The following is a 17,733-nucleotide window of genomic DNA, read 5'->3' on the forward strand; positions in this document are numbered from 1 at the left end:
TCTCTCGGCCGGGGACGGCTCTCCATTCCAACCCCCCCCCCCCCCCCCCCCCCCCCCCCCCCCCCCGCAGCTCTGCCCTACTAAGCCAGACCGCATTAAGTACGCAAACAGTGAAACTGAGAAAATGGCTTTAAAATTGTTTGATTTGCCTTCCAAATGTGTTGTAGGTAGATTAGTGAAAATACACAGATTTGACAGGTTTTCATGAAGTAATTTTCATGCAATTAAATATATGACCACATATTTTACATTTGACCCCTAAAAAGCAGATACTGCGCTCTGGTTGACAGTACAACCATAGTGAGCTAACATCTAATGTCCAGTGTTTAGCTAAAGTGTTATGTGCTTGTGCTAACCTGCCGAAGCTAATGTTAGCTAGCTACCGTAACTGGCTAGCAGTGTGTAATAGAGCGCAGTAACTGCAGCTGGAGTACAGGGGAAAAGAGGCAGAGTGCAGTAACTGCGCAGTTATATAAATGCTTTTCTGTTTCTTGTTCCAAGGGACTGATGAAGATGTGGAGAAGCTGATTAAGCTTTGCATTAAGCACAATGAGCTGTTCTCGGGCCTCATCATGATTTACATGATTCCCGGCGCGTCTCCGTCACAGCAACACCTGGCGCATCTGCTGACGCAACCACGTTCAGGAAATGACTGCGTAGTAGTGCTGCACGATTAATCGAATCGCAATCGCGATGTCACGCCGTGCAATTACGTAATCGCAATTTAAAGTACATAAATGTGCGGCCGCGTGAGCCTGTAAACGGGACTATCTCTCCTGTAGTGTGTGGAGTGCAGCATAGCAGACTCCGTCGGTGCTGGTCACGTGACCACCCGGCCGGCAGACAGCCTCCGCGCGCTGCAGGACCGTCCCCCCGCAGTGGCAGCGTGTCTGGACCTTTGCAGCATTACAGGGAGCGAACTGTGTTTTCCTCCGCGACAGGTGCGGTGCGTTTTAAAAAAACGACTTTGTGTTTGCTTGTTGGGGCGAACGACCAGAAAGCTCCGGTGTTTGGTTTTCTTTTAACTGTCTTTTTGGGGTAGACAATATGGGAAATTTGAGGGCCAGTGGCTTTTTAAGATCACTGGCCCCACCATTCTAACCACTGGCCCAGGACAATAGGTATCGATCCCCATATTAACGAAAAACAACATATCCCAGCCAATTCCTGTGGTCTCGCCATCGAGGCTGGAACTTTCTTATATATCGATACCAATACTAGTAAATTTCCACGATTCCACGGTTTAAGAAGGACAAAAAAAGTGCTTCTAAATTCATCAGGCTACTTTATTTAATAAATAACTGTTTCACATTAGACTTGTACAGTATTTAGCCTCCACTGTGGTTTAACAATTAAGTAAAAACAGAGTTAAAGTGGTAAATATGCCTCAACACAAACATTAAGTTATGTAGTCATTACTTTTATCCTCCAAGTAGTTCAGTGATATAACTGGTGTTCTCATTCATTCACGTTTAGGCTGTTTCCACAGATTGGTGCAAAACTTACTCATTGTTTCATTTTCAGCTCAGTTATGCGTTTACACACGTTTTTTTGTTTTTGTTTTGTTATTATGGTCTAAATGTCACGTGCACCACCGCTGTGGCGCACACGAAACGCGCGTAACGGCGCGTAAAAGACTTTTAACACAGCTGAAAAACACAGTTACAGAATTACCCAGACGTGAGGAAATGCAGAGATGTAAGATCATGGGGCTCTAGTAGGCATCAAATCAACAAACGCATACGTTTTCACAAAGTTGTATCAGACGTGGTAAATAAAGACGTAAAAACAGCCACCGCAATCTCTTCCTGGTTTGGTAAATCACATTGCACGCGCTAAATAAATCAATTTGCTACTACTCTACTCCTCCCAGTATTTTGCGCGTTCTGGCTGAAACGCCCATATTTACATATTCATCAAGGCAAACACGCTAAATGGATCGCACGTGCTATTTTGCCCGTTTGAGAAACGCAATCCTCGGTGCGTCCGGTTAGTGGATCAGGTTCCACATGTGTTTGCGCGTGCAATCACGTTTGCACACGTTTTAATACACGCAAACCTTTAGTAGATCTGGCCCTAAATCAATACAACTGTTGCATTCTTTTTTTCAGTTCACACGGTAACAGTTCCAAGCGGTCCAAAGTTGTCAACAAATGCCATGAGCTAACCAACTCTTCTCTTATTGGTCAGATATCTTACCTGGAAGGAGGAGGTTACCCGGGAAAAATAAAAACCATGGAAGGAAAGGTCTCAACGAGCCTCAAAATTAAAATACAACCCAGTCCGAACCGCGGTGGAAGCCCAGACCAGACCAAATTTTGTGTAGCCTATATTTTCAGCCCAAATCTGACCTGAATACGCCCCCCCCCCCCAAAAAAAAGAGAAGCCATTGAGAGACAATTGAAGACCAGCAGCGTGTAGCATGTTGTGTCGGTTGCTGTGTCGATTACGTTGTCACTGCAAACGAACCGCCCCAGGGCTCGGATGGAAACTAGCCCAGACCACCTCTTCAGGCGACCCCGGCCCGCTCGTTTTGTTCCGCATGCGAGCGCGATTGTTGTGTTCATATATGACCAAACGAACCGATCTCTGACGTAAACCGCTCCCTGTTTCGGAACAACTTGAGGAATATTTTCATTCTGAAGACTCGAGGCCTAACAAAGTGTCTGCACTCACTGAAGTGTTAATGTTCATTATTCCTCTCTCCTTAATGTGAATGTCTAGAATATTTCTCTTTTTAACATTTTACCATTAACCACAGCACTGAAAGTAACTCTCTTCATTACCACGACACAGACTCAAATCCTCCTTAATTATAACAGGATGACATTGCCTCGGCTCAAATGAGTTTCCTTCACACTTATCTTCAAAGTAAATAGCTCTGCGAAAGCTTTTCAAAACTAAATAAACAGAGGCATTGCCAGAACTCTGCATCCATTTTTAGAAGTCCTGCCATGGGACAAATTACCATAAAGTTACACTTTGTGTGTTTTCAGTTGCAAATATTGTTTTACAGTCAACTCATTGTTTCCACAACCTAAACTGTCCCCACCATTTACATAGACTCTGATGTTTTGTACGTTGGCGCCATCTTTCCTGTTCTATTCCATGTTTCTGTGAACCTGAACAACAGAGTCATGTGGAGATAGGACCCAATGGTTTACTGCTGGATACTGACAGACATGTTCCTATAGACTGTTGCTATAGAAACCAAGGTTATAGTAGATTATATGAAGGTCCAAGCCTATAGTAGAGCGAGTACACAGCCTGGGTTTTGTGTCTCATGGTCAGGTAGTAACAGGTTTTCTCACAGTTAGACAGTTAAACAACATGGTGGAGACAAAACATGGTTTAAAGCAGAAGTCAGCGATCCGGTGGTTTTGTCTAACTTCCTGTCAGCCAATGGAGTTAGCAGTCCCCGCCCTCGTCCCTACGTCACCACATTCACGCGCATCCCTTGGTACTATTTAAGACTTATATTAACACAAATATTCCGCTTACTTCTGCTTTAAACTTAACAATCCTCACATGTATGGATGTATGTAGATAGATAGATAGATAGATAGATAGATAGATAAGCTTTATTTTGGTGTCACTCCACAACACACAATAAAAATCCAGAGACAATATAAAAATACAGTATTGATTACAAAATGACCCGTTCCCCCTTGACAAAATTAAAAGTGTTGGGACCACTCAAAAAGAGAGTTGTGAGACACAAACTACTAAAAACATGAATAGAAACGAACATGTATGTGATGTGGTTCAGTGAATAATTATTGAAGCATGTAGCCTGTATGAATAGGATGGATGTATTCCTCTCTATTATACTTGTAGTGTTAACTCTGTTGCATCCTGCTTGAAATGATTCGGCTCACAAGATTTGAATCGGAAATCATTGATTCGTGGAATCTCAAGGATCCAGTTAGATAGAAAATAGATGTTTAAGCAGCGGAACTTGCATCCGCTGCCATTCATTGCTGCCGTGGCGATGCGGGGGACAGACACAACTACCGCAAAACAGGTCTTTTAGACCTAAAATGTTAGGAAAATACACCCCCGAGTTGAATTTGCCCGGAATTGTCCTTTAACAGTCTGTCTTCTGGTGGCTGTACAATTCTATCCTGGATCCACAGTACCTGTTGCAAGTGGGGCAGGTGTATGTAGTAGTGGTATACATACTACACACACACACACACACACACACACACACACACACACACACACACACACACACACACACACACACACAAGTTAAATGGGAAATATCAATTCAAATGTGGAAAACATCTTTCTCAATCTTTCTATGAAAACATACACAATAAGGGTTAGGGTTAGATAGGTTTAGAGGGTTTAAATAAACAAGCCCCAAAAGTCATGATGTGTTCATGATCCTTATGGCCTGGTTGAGGGGAAAAAAACAACCTCCTTTTCAGTCTCTCAGTCGTGGTTCAGAGGGAGCGCAGCCGTCACAAAGAATCTGTTAGAGGATAGTGTATGTCCTTCATACACTGCAGCTTCTGTTGTCAATGTCCCTCAGGGCAGGCAGAGGTGCTCCCAGTATTGTGATTACAGCAAGAAGCCAAAAGGGGAAACTCCTTTATTTAACTGAAGAAGTAACTAAGGACACTTTAAAAAATAAATAAAAAGGAAAGAAAGGAAAGAAAAACTAACATATAAATCAGAGAATAAGTTAGAACAGGATTACATTTTAGTCACTGACCACCATTAGATAAGCCTGGTGAGGATTACAGAGAGAAAACACCTTTTGATTTATTCATTTGTTTTGCACTTGTAAGACGGTAAGATTAGGAGTTAAGAGTGGGAAGTGTCTGTTCATTCATTCATCCCTGTCAGCTTGCAGAGGAGGAGTCCTCACACATCTCATGTCTTTTCTGCAGCTTTACACTTCCTTGGTGGGAAGTGTGTTTTGTTCTTTATTAGTGAACATTTGGTTACATGTTAATTAGCTGCCCACCTACTGATGAAAGCAAAATGCACCTGCAGCGTGCGATGCATAATGAAACACTCAAACAATTATTTTCGGTGTGAGCCCACATGCCGGTTAATGCGTTCCATCATGAACTGACCTACATCAACACATCAGCATGGGGCACATCATTCACGTCTGCATGTCACATTGGAAAAACTGAACTTTTACCACAGTCCATCCACTCTGATCTCTAATACAAGTTCTGCTCCTTCTTCAGCCTGTGTGTATGTGTGTTTTTTGTAACTATTTGCAGCCATGGTCAGGAATCACTGGAAGACAGAAGTGCAGAAAAAGAAGAATCACAACAAAAATGCAAAGAATTTATCTAATTAATTCATTTTTATCCCGACTGCATGCAGCTACAACAACAGGAAGTACAGACACTGTTTTCTCCATTGTTTTGTTGTTGTTGTTGTTGCTCAGCAGTATGCTAGTATAAATGTAGTACAAGGTTATACTAGCTGGAGTAATAATTTTGAGTTATGGTAGTCCAACACTGTTCCTGTTTGAAGATAATGCACTGCAAAAACTCAAAATCTTACCAAGAATATTTGTCTCATTTCTTGTCAAAATGTCTCATTTCTGGTCAAAACTAATCTCTTTCCACTTAAAATAAGACTCATCACCTAAAAATTAACTTGTTTTTAGATCATTTTCACTTGTTTCAAGCAAATTTTCACTTGAAATAAGTAGAAAAATCTGCCAGTGAAAACAAGTTTTTTTGCGCTTGTAATAAGAAAGAAAAACTTGCTCCACTATCAGATTTTTCTACTTATTTTAAGTGGAAAATTTGCATGAAGAAGTGTTTAAAAACAAGCTACTTTTTAATGTAATAATAATAGTAGTACAATTAGATTTATCTTGACTAGAAATGACATTTTGACTAGAAATAAGACAAATATTCTTGGTAAGATTTTGAATTTTTGCAGTGTGTATATACCGTAACTATTGAGCATACCTGAATATAAGCCACACCAGCTAAATTTTAAAAGAAAATACATTTTGTACAGGCCACACTTGAATATAAGCCGCAGGTTTTCATGTTGTAACATGAGATATTTACACAGAAAGACACCTACACGGAATATTTGGGGAACTGTGCAAGTCCACTCGTTTTTCCGCTGTTTTGGTTCCGCTCCTCTCAGCCATGTGCATTTGTTTACAACGAAGCCGGCAAAAAATCAATAAATGGAGCGGTGGATAATGTTACTTATACAACAGTTAGTTCCGACCGGTCCCAACCGAGCAATTTGATTGGACAACGAGACATTCCATAGTGCTGATATACAGTATAACAGCACTGGGACTTTTCACAGACATAATCACTCCGCTGTTCAGCTGGACAGGAGCTAAGTCAGAGCCAGGCTCCCCATACAGGAGCTGCCCCATCTCTCTGCTGCTGCTGCTGCTGCTGCTGCTGCTGCTGCTGCTGCTACAGTTATAAACGGACCTGAACATTAAAACCTGGACCTGACCTGGTCCGCCTAATTGGCGATAAATCTCTACTAAACCCGGCTGGGGAAAAAATCGCCGCGGGGGCAACTACGTTTTGACGGTGATGTGTTTTGATATTAGCATTAGCTGTTGTTAGCCACGTAGCTCAGCTACTTAACTTCAACTGTGTTTATATTGATTACATAGCAGATAAACAAATGTAATACGGTATCGATAACGTCTCTGTGTCTTCACGCTGGTCCTGTTGCTGCGGTGCTGATCAGACACGGGCTCAGAACCAGAACCAGCACTGGAAGCAGCTCGGTGGAGAAGCTTGTAGCTAGTAGCAGGCTAGTATGAAATGTTTATGTGTTGCCTGGCAACAGCCTTGTCTCCCTTCCAGTTGCGGAACTATTTCTGTTGGCGGAGCCAAATAAATGATTAAATAAACAAACAAATCATAATCTCTTGTAGTTTATTACTGTTCTAAAATGCGCTCGTAGCACTGTTGTATAAAAGCAATATATCACACTCGAGGTTGTGCTGTTGTACTGTATATCAGCACGGTGTGATTATCTGCGGCACTCGGCCTGCGGCCTCGTGCCTACGACCGAATCACAGCCGTGCTGATATACAGTACAACAGCACTCCCTCTCGTGTGATATTGCTTAAATAACATATATACGATGTAACAGCGTGTGTGTTTGTGTAGTTTTAACCGTCATAAACAAAAGATTACGGGTTACAGAGCGCGTTTGTGTTGCGGTGCAGAGGCGGCGGCCAGGTACTACACTGATGTTGCCAGGTGTAGTTAACTATCACAATTACTCCAGAGCTTTTTAATTAAGGTAAAAATGTAGCATAGCCAGGGGAGAAATCCTGCTTAGTTCCTCTTCAAGACATGCTTCTTTTTTTTTCAAACTGTGCCTGAAAATCGGCAGTACGGCACCAACACAGCACCAACACGACAGTAACTACCTGTTTGTTTGTTTTTTGAACAATGTTTTTATTAATTTCTAATAAGAACATACAAAGCACATTGACATATGCCACACAAGTTGCACAATGAGATGCAGGTGAACCTCGCTGCATGCACATACATACAGAAAAGATAAACACGCACACAAACATACATACCCACATAAAATAATAACAATAGTAAATAAAATAGAATAAGATAAAATAAAATTGTCACACACAGAATAGCTCTACAGATAAGTATAATCTATTGTTGCTTGAGAAAGTCCATTAAGGGCGCCCACACTTCTTCAAAATCTGATTACATAAGTTAGCTTTTCTAGTGCCAGTAACATGCCTGGTTAGAAAATAAAACACTGCACCGAAACTCAAAACTGGTGTCTTCTTCGGTGCATAATCTTTCCCCACACGTCTGTCTCACTTGCACGTCCTGCTAGAGCGCCCCCCAGAGGCCGTTAGCCAGTCAAAATCTATAAATCAGCTGCATCGTTGTATCGGCCGCAGGGGTCAAAGCGTGTGAAAAAAGTAGCGGCTTATAGTCCGGAAATTACAATATTATACTATATATGTGTGCAGAGACTATTTTGTGACGCACTCCATTTCTGCAGTGCTATTGCACTTTGAATTGTGATCTGCTTCCTGGGTTTTTATTGGAGGATCCTCCCAGCCTTTTCTCAAGCAAGAATAACACTGTCACTGTTACACCCCCAAATCACAACCAAATACAAAATTATTTACAAGTATACGTGACCTGATCCATCAAAATGAGTCACCGTGACCCAAATTTCAAAGTTGAGATTTTGGTATCAATGTTCCTGTACCACGTGATTACACGCACCCTATAAGGTCATAGAGGCACCATTCAATGACCCTCGGAAACCAGGGAATCTCACAATTCAGATGCTGTTAACAACTCGTCTCTATCATAAACGGTTCAGAAGATATTTCATGTTTTGTTGATGTTTTGTAAAACATGTGCAAGCGTTGTGTCGTTGCTACGTTCGGTTTAGCATCGTTGCTACGTTCGGTTTAGCATCGTTGCTACGTTCGGTTTAGCATCGATGCTACGTTCGGTTTAGCATCGTTGCTACGTTCGGTTTAGCATCGATGCTACGTTCGGTTTAGCATCGTTGCTACGTTCGGTTTAGCATCGATGCTACGTTCGGTTTAGCATCGATGCTACGTTCGGTTTAGCATCGTTGCTACGTTCGGTTTAGCATCGATGCTACGTTCGGTTTAGCATCGTTGCTACGCTCTGTTAGCATCGATGCTACGTTCGGTTTAGCATCGTTGCTACGTTCGGTTTAGCATCGATGCTACGTTCGGTTTAGCATCGATGCTACGTTCGGTTTAGCATCGATGCTACGTTCGGCTTAGCATCGATGCTATGCTTTGTTAGCGTCGATGCTACTCGGTTTAGCATCTGTTTCTGTATCCGTCCCTTCTCGTCATAGAGGCAACATTCAATGACCGTCGGGAAGCGGAAAATCCCACGATTCAGATGCAGTTTACAGCTCGTCTCTATCATGAACGGTTCAGGAGATATTTCATGTTTTGCACGGAAGCAACGCTCATTTTCAGAGGGTTTAAGTTGCAGGTCAACTTTAATCATCATTTACCTGCCTTTTCTCAATTATCTGGACTGTGAAACTTTGGGAGATTGTTTTTGAATGTCATTGCTTTGAAATTAGGGTAAAACATTTTTTTTTGATTTTCTATGGGTTTTCCAACGTTATCAGCTGATTATCTAAAAATAGAACGTTGCGACATCAGACTCATTTTGATAGAACGGGTCACAATTATTATTTTTGTTAGTTTAAGTAATGCTCTAAACACCATATAATTGTGTGTGAGAGTGTGAGCAGGTGGGGGCGTTTCTTGGCGCTTCTCTCTCTGTTGCCTCTCACTGTTATAAATCAGTAATGCTGCGTTCACACTGACAGCCTCTACCCATGGTCAATTACGTAGGAGGCACAGCAGGCCAGGCTGTCATTCAAATCACATCCAGAATAGACACAAAGTTTCCAGTGGGTTCACCCTCAAGGCATATTATTCATATTAGTCACTCAAATTGTCCACATTTCATGTTGACCAATGAACAACAGAAAAGGCCCCCACGGTAACTAGAAGCAGGTTAGTGTCATCAACAGTGTTTTCATGCGTCTTTTTGGAAATCGCTGGTCGGCTCGCCCAGCATTTCCACCGTTAATTAAAATAACAAAATAACCATAGAGACAAAACGATATATTTATCGAAAATGGAGCCATTAACAAGTGTGGGTAGCGGAGATTGATTCACATGAATATGAGACTTTTTTATAACCAAATAGAAACTCCTCGTTGTCCCTTTAAGTCAAACGTAATGCAAACAATCTTTATCCAGGTAAAGTAAAGTAATTATGATTGAAAAGAGTAAAAGTAAATTTAAGCAACACAAATGTGTTTCTTGTGAAATTTCAGTACAAACACAACATTTGTGTATGTGTGTGTGTTGGGGAGGGGAGGGGGTGAACATGTTGTTCTCCCACCTGATGACTTATTTAACAGGTGAAAACAACATAAATCCTGTGTCGCTTTCTCTCCCTACTGCACACCACACACACACACCACACACACACACACACACACACACACACACAGGTGCATGGTGTAATTTGGTTGTTGACGGCAGCGAGAAGCTTCAGTCCATCTGTCTACACTAGGTAACAGACTATATTTATACTTGAGTGTATAAAGGCCTGTCAGTGTGTGTGTGTGTGTGTGTGTGTGTGTGTGTGTGTGTGTGTGTGTGTGTGTGTGTGTGTGAGAGCAAGGCACCATTGTTTGTTTGCTTTGATAAACATTTTTGTATGTGTGTGTTTGACGTTGACTGTGTGTGGGTGGCTAGACTGCTGTGCATTCTGCGTGCACCCAGTGGACAGCTGAGCCCACATACACACACACACACACACACACACACACACACACACACACACACACACACACACACACACACACACACACACACACACACACACACACACTTACTCCATGAATTTACAATCCCAATCACACACCAATGCAAACATTTATTTGTGTTTGGTACACAGAACAAGCTTTATCATACAAACACTTTGTCTTGACTGCACACACACACACAGACACACACACATATAGATTTTTTTTTCTCCCATTTACACACAGCACCTCCTCTCTTTGTCTCTCCCACACCTTCCTCAGAACAGATGCCCATCATGAGTTCTCATCTTCTTCTCTCAGACTCAGCCAGAGTTTATGACGGGTAAATGCAGCACTTTGCTGTCAGGTTTAAGACGGATAATAAACATTAACAAGTGCCTTGTGGCCAGAGCTTGTTGCTGGACGTATCTCGTCACGTAGCGATACACTGAAATGTGGCGTTTTGTCCTGCGTTCATCTCCACATCCCAGAGACACAGAAAATGGGGGGATTTAGTATCTACAGGGAATAGGGACAAAAAAAAATGAAGGCAAATTAACATTTTTTAACCTTTTTTTAAAGGGGAACTATGCAAGTCCGGTCACTTTTCCTCTGTTTTGCTAGGTTACATGCTGCTATTCCGACATGCCGCTATTTCGACATTGACTTCTAATTGTCGGAATAGCGGCATTAACATTATTTTTCAAGCGTCCCACTATTCCGACATTTTTTTTTTCATTGTCGGAGTAGCGGCACTTTACTATTTTTCAAACATTCCGCTTTTCCGACATTGATTGATTACCTTATAGTCAGACGTGTCCTTCTGATTCATTTTTATTTTTTCATCTGAGACACTGTTTCTCATACACAAATACATTGGCCTATTAGAGAAGAAAAAACAAACCCTCCAAGTTTAAAAACACACAGGCAGCTGAGATTTGGGAGGTTTTTGTTTTAATTGTAGCTTATTAAAATGCAAGATCATTTTTCTGACTGATTTATTGCCGGATGCCGTGTATCTCGCTTTCTTTCCCCCACCCTCCGCCCGTTGTCTTCGTTGTCACTTTGTTGTCACTTTGTTACCGCTCCACAGAGCGCACATGGCTAATTAATATGCACGTGCTGACCATATATGGTTGTCTAGGCATTCCGGGGCGGAGGTGTGTTCACATGCGCAACTGCGCACCATTCTTGGATCCAGTTTGATTTATCAAAGAGAAATTGCGGAGAGTTGTGCACGCACAGTTTGATAGGTCTGAAAAAGGTGTAGCCTAAATATTTTGGGTGTCTTTTCGCCGTAGGCCTAAGCAAAACATTTAGTAGCAGCAGTTTTACACTGCTTACTTACAGTTTTGATAAATGAGGCCCCAGGCCCTAAGCCCAGAGCCCAGAGACGCTCACAGCTGCAGCTCCGCGGCTCATCCGCGGCGCTGAAGGTGGTGCTGAAGGTGACAGGTTAACTTGACAAACAAACTGCAGCATAGTTCTGTTTGTTTATCATGTGTGTCAGTTTTGTTTGTGACTTGATAGTTGAGTTGTTGAGATTAAGAACATCACTCCCTCATCAAACCGGTGATAGGCATGCTGAAAAGAAAAGATGTTCATCTCCACATCCCCGAGACACAGAAAATGGGGGGATTAATCTACAGGGAATAGGGACAAAAAAAAATTAAGGCAAATTAACATTTAAAAAAAAAAAAAAAAATTTATTTAACCTTTTTTTAAAGGGGAACTATGCAAGTCCGGTCACTTTTCCTCTGTTTTGCTAACCCTCTTCTCAGCCATGTGCATTTGTTTTCAACGTAACCGGCGAGAAATCAACCCATGGAGCAGCGGATAATGTTATATATCATTTACGATGTTATGATGTGTATATTTGCGTAGTCGTATCTGTCATAAACCATAGATTACAGGTTACGAGGCGCATTTGTGTAGCGGTGCTGCTGAGACAAGAGCTGGGACACCGGGTCCGAGGTGCTGATTTTGCAAGAGTGGTTTTAGGCCAAGAGACGCTAGGTGGAAGGCAGAGAGCCTCTATTCTCCCTGTAACAAGTTACAAGTCATTTATTAAACCATCAAAATAACTCCAAAGCTGTTAAATTAAGGTGAAAATGTAGCATAGTTAAGCTAAAAATCCTGCGTAGTTCCTCTTTAACAAGATAAAAGACCCATTGAGATCAAGACCTCTTTCATAAGGGTTACCTGGCCAAGAAAGGCAGCAGCACACGTCATAGTGAATAAAGACAGATAAATAACAAAAACAAACATTGAAATATAAAACAGCTGAAACAGTTGTCCATGTGTGATATTTTTCCTCACAGATCCGTCCTCAAATCACTTGCAATTAAAAGAGCAAAAAAAAAGAAGGAATGCCACGGAATTAAATTTATCCTGTTAACTCATTGAGTGCCAACCACGTAATTTCTCGTTTTTCGTTCCCATGCGTTGAGTGCCAAAAACGAGATTTTTTAGTTTTTTGCTTTTTTTTTAAATTATGAAAATAGACAATTTAATACACATTATATGTAAATTTGGGGACTCTACGACGAGGAGAACTGAAATAGATGACGATCAAAGTCACATGACAGCTCATGATCTGGAAGTTTTTATCATAACTCGGCTTCTGCAAACGAGTTCTGCATGTGGATGCAGCAGCTGCTCTGCTCTCACCCGCGCTGCTGCTCCAGCTGCTCGAGCTGCTCGGAGCTGAACCAGGAAGCTCTCAGCCGACAGTCCGCCCGGTCTTCATCTGGAGCAACACCGTGTCCTCCCCAAAGTCCTCCCGCGGTAAAATCTGATGGTCTCTGGGCCAAAGCAGACCGGCATCACCGACCCGTACCACAGAAGGACCGCGACCACCGGCGGGACCGGTCTTCCCGAGCCGCGGTGGCCGACTGACCCTCACGCTCCGCGGGGAGAAGCTGTGACACGGCACGGTGCGTCTGTGTTATTGTTGTTTAGTGGCGCCCCCCCCCGCCCCCGATGGTGGTTTTGTGAATAGAACAACAATTGTTGTATATATTTATCTTATACGAGCCCTTTGATCCAGAAATGCGAGTGTCAGAAGAGCGACAGACACAAACAGAGCAGCTTTCATAAAAGACGCTCTATCTCCTTTTCTAGAAAAAAAGGAGGGATTTTGGTGAAACCCAGCCATGTTTAGCTTGACTTTTCTCAGGAACGGAGGCACGTAGAAACAAACGGTTTGTGGTCATTTGAAGCATAAAGTTAAACCTTTCAATTGAGCCACAGTATGTGTTGGTGGCAATAATATAGAATACACTATGGCTCTACATAAAAAGTCAAAAATGGTCTAAATTGCCGGTACACGACTAAAACTTTGGAAAGGAGCGCGGCACTCAATGAGTTAACCTTTATTTAAAGGGGAACTATACAAGTCCGGTCACTTTTCCTCTGTTTTGCTAACCCTCTTCTCAGCCATGTGCATTTGTTTTCAACGTAACCGGCGAGAAATCAACCCATGGAGCAGCGGATAATGTTATATATCATTTACGATGTTATGATGTGTATATTTGCGTAGTCGTATCTGTCATAAACCATAGATTACAGGTTACGAGGCGCGTTTGTGTAGCGGTGCTGCTGAGACAAGAGCTGGGACACCGGGTCCGAGGTGCTGATCTTGCAAGAGTGGTTTTAGGCCAAGAGACGCTAGGTGGAAGGCAGAGAGCCTCTATTCTCCCTGTAACAAGTTACAAGTCATTTATTAAACCATCAAAATAACTCCAAAGCTGTTAAATTAAGATGAAAATGTAGCATAGTTAAGCTAAAAATCCTGCGTAGTTCCTCCTTAACCAGATAAAAGACCCATTGAGATCAAGACCTCTTTCACAAGGGTTACCTGGCCAAGAAAGGCAACAGCACACGTCATAGTGAATAAAGACAGATAAATAACAAAAACAAACATTGAAATATAAAACAGCTGAAACAGTTGTCCATGTGTGATTTTTTTCCTCACAGATCCGTCCTCAAATCACTTGCAATTAAAAGAGCAAGGAGGAATGAAGAAGGAATGCCACAGAATTAAATTTTCCCGTTAATAGGCTAAACATTTTTCTTATGTTGGCAGCGCACACTTCAATAAAGGAATCATTAACATTTCAGCCCAAATAAACAATAAAATATTGGCGGATACATTTTTTAACACAGAACGAGGTGGTTGTCAGTAGCAGTGCAATTATATACCAAAAGCAGCGCATTATTCCAACGTTAAATGCTATAAAAAGTTTTATGCAACAAGGCAGGTAGGCTTTAGTGCAAACAGTCAGTGCAGTTAAACAGCAGAAAAACACACAAAACGAACTTATAAAACAAAATAAAGAATGGTTTGCATGTTAGATATAACCTGCAAAACTTTTCAGCACAGGAGCATTTTTATTTCTCCCACAAAATACAGTCAGCTTGGCAGCTATCATCCGTTTCACTTTCCCTGCTGCTTTTTTTTATGTTCTGTCCTGTCCAACCTTTCTGGTTCTCCTCATGTTGTGGGCAAGGAAGATGAGTTTGTCCACGTTTTTTGGGTAGAAGATAACAGTGCGTATCCGCGCATCGACAAGGCGTTCTCATGCCGCCGAGCGACGAGAGTGCACTGTGACCACGCGCGCAGGGTAGGTGAAATGGTACTCGGATGCCGCCCAAGCCGAGCAAATACTCGAGTACTCGGATATCGGCTACGGTCCTAAAAGGAACACACTATGGATCAAAGTCTGTAAACAGTTAGACAAAATATCCTTGTCGTTTTCAATGAAATACTTAAAAAGCCTCTACTTCATTGATAACAGATGCTTGACTTGATTTTTATCCATACGTTGTGCTGAACTGGTTCTGGAGTTTAATTACTACGCATGTGGAAGTCTGATAAATTGTCATAATTACTCTCATTTCACCCAAGAATATACTACTACAGAGTTTAGAATAATGGATGACACTCACTTAATGTCACATTAACAGTGTGTGAAAACACACTTTAATTTATTAAAATAATACATTTTAATGCTAGCAGATTAAGTCACAATGCCTTGAATGTTGAAAATGCAGAAATATGACATGGGCTGAATTCACAGCATTCACACCAAGGCTTTAACAGGAAGACATGACCTAAAAACAAATAAATATATATATATCTTGTGCTGTTTCAAAAGCGTTGATGCCAAAGGTTGAAACTCTGTCGGTGATCCAACCTCCTGCTCATACCGGTCTGCAGCCACAGATGCATCTGGTAGAAGTTCTGTGGACACTCGCTTTTGGCATCCCTCTCTGGCCAAATAACTGGGGATCCCCTTCCCTAAAATAAGATGGAGAGAAGGGTACAACTCCTGAAAGTGGGGGGACAAAATGTCCTCTTGTCCTCTTGCACCTCAGCCATACGGTTCGAAGCAGAAGCTGGTGTTCTTGCAACATGTTGTCTTCTCTGGATTTGAGGTGTCACCAGTGCCTGAGGCGTCCAGAGGCGTCTCCTCTGGAGCTTTCCTCTGTTCCACTCTGGATTCAGTGCCATCCAGATGACAAAGGCGTTGTACACTGAGATGTCCAGTATGTCAAAGAATATCACCAGTGGCCAGCGTAGTGTCTTCTTTTGCAGCTGTAGGCAGTCACCAGTTTGTCCATGTTGTCCTCCTGGCTCCTGGCCACAGATTCTGCCATCCCTGTGCAGTGTACTCATGAGTACCACATTCTTTCCTTTCTTTGGCACATAGGTTTTTCTCAGGGGCTCCTCCATCAGGTTTCCCTGTGTAGACTTGTAAGTTCCACACAGGGGTCATCCCTATGTTCCCACATTTCTAACTTTTGTTGTCACTGAAAATTAACTATGTTCCCACAGCCTTATGTTCCCACATTTCTAACTTTTGTTGTCACTGAAAATGAGGCCCTATGTTCCCACAGCCCTTTGGTCCCACCATTGGTTGGGTTTAGGCAATGAAGAAAAGAGTTGGTTAAGTTTAGTAAAAAGACCCGGTAGAGGCTAGACAGGCCAGATAGATAGAGTCCAGATAGGTAGAGAGAGTCCAGTGTGAACATAGGGCCTAATTTTGAGAAAAACCGTATAACTGTGGGAACATAGGGCTGTGGGAACATAGGCATGGACCCTCCACGCATACGAGGAAGTGGCATCACAGTCGGCCCAGATCTTTATTCCGAATTTTGCAGGTTTAGATGGTATATACTGCCTGAAGGGGCAGAGACCCCTAAAATGGCATCAGCTGCTCATCAATGGTGACATTAGGCCCAGGGTTGTAAAACAGGGGGAGGTGGTGCACCCACTTATCTCACACTGTCCTGATGGCAGCTAGATTGTCTCTGCCGTCCAGCTGGTCCATCGTCTCGGTTATCAAAGCGGATAATCCTAGAAATTATGTGGAAGTTTTCCAGAGACATTGTTGCACGAAAAAGTTCTCTAGCGGTTTCTGCATCCCACAGGGATTCTGTGGATTCCCCTTTGGACCTGAAAACTCCAGCAAGGATGCAAAGCCCAAAGTAGGCATGTCAATGGATGTGGTCCGTCTCCTTCCACCTCTCTTCAAAAACACGCCATCCGTCTAGATTAGTGCAATCCAGAATACAGGATGGAATCTGGGATGAAAAGCTTCAAAGAAGGCTTGATGTCCTGTAAGAGTAACTGCCATCCATGTTGGCCCTGGTTGCGTCCTTATCATATTAGCAGCCATGTGGGCAAGACGACCATTCAATTTCACAACTTTTTGACATCCATATTTCTTCACTTGCTATCTGGCAGACTAGTTCTGGTCCTGGGGCTAGCTGCTGATGGGCTGGACACTACAGATGTTACTGTTTCAAAATTGCGGGGTTTTTCCTGCACTGCAGGATCGTGTGAACGCGTGTCTTTTCACCACAACTGTTTTCCTCTAGGTGGCAGCACCGTACTAAATACTGCTCAGACGTTTTGGGGACAATGCTGACAGCCTGATAGCCGCGATTAGGAGTGGCGCTGTTCATGATACAGAATACAAGAGGATGAAAGGAGAACTAGCTGCAGACAGTAAATAATATAGTAGCCTCGTTTTTCAATGACAAAATGTAACGACGGCAGCTACAGTAGACTATAGCCCACGTCTCACTCTCTTTTTTCGGTCATCTGTCTCGTCATCTCCAAAATGTGTTTTTAAAATGAGCCAACTACAGTACTGTGCAGTAGTGCCGCAGATTTCTCACTCCGCACCTTGTTTGAGAGTGCAGCTGGATGATTTCTTGTGAATGAACGGGTCTGTGTCACTTTGGGGCTGGGCGATAAAACATAGGATAAATAACTTTCCCTCGATAGAAGACGCGGCCGATACAAAGTCGTTTCATTCATCCATTTTTTGACAGACAACACAAACAGCCAGTGATAATGAGAGTGGTGACACCGTCAGCCAT

This window comes from Trachurus trachurus (genome assembly GCF_905171665.1).
Source record: "Trachurus trachurus genome assembly, chromosome: 13".
In the NCBI taxonomy this organism is placed as follows: Eukaryota; Metazoa; Chordata; class Actinopteri; order Carangiformes; family Carangidae; genus Trachurus; species Trachurus trachurus.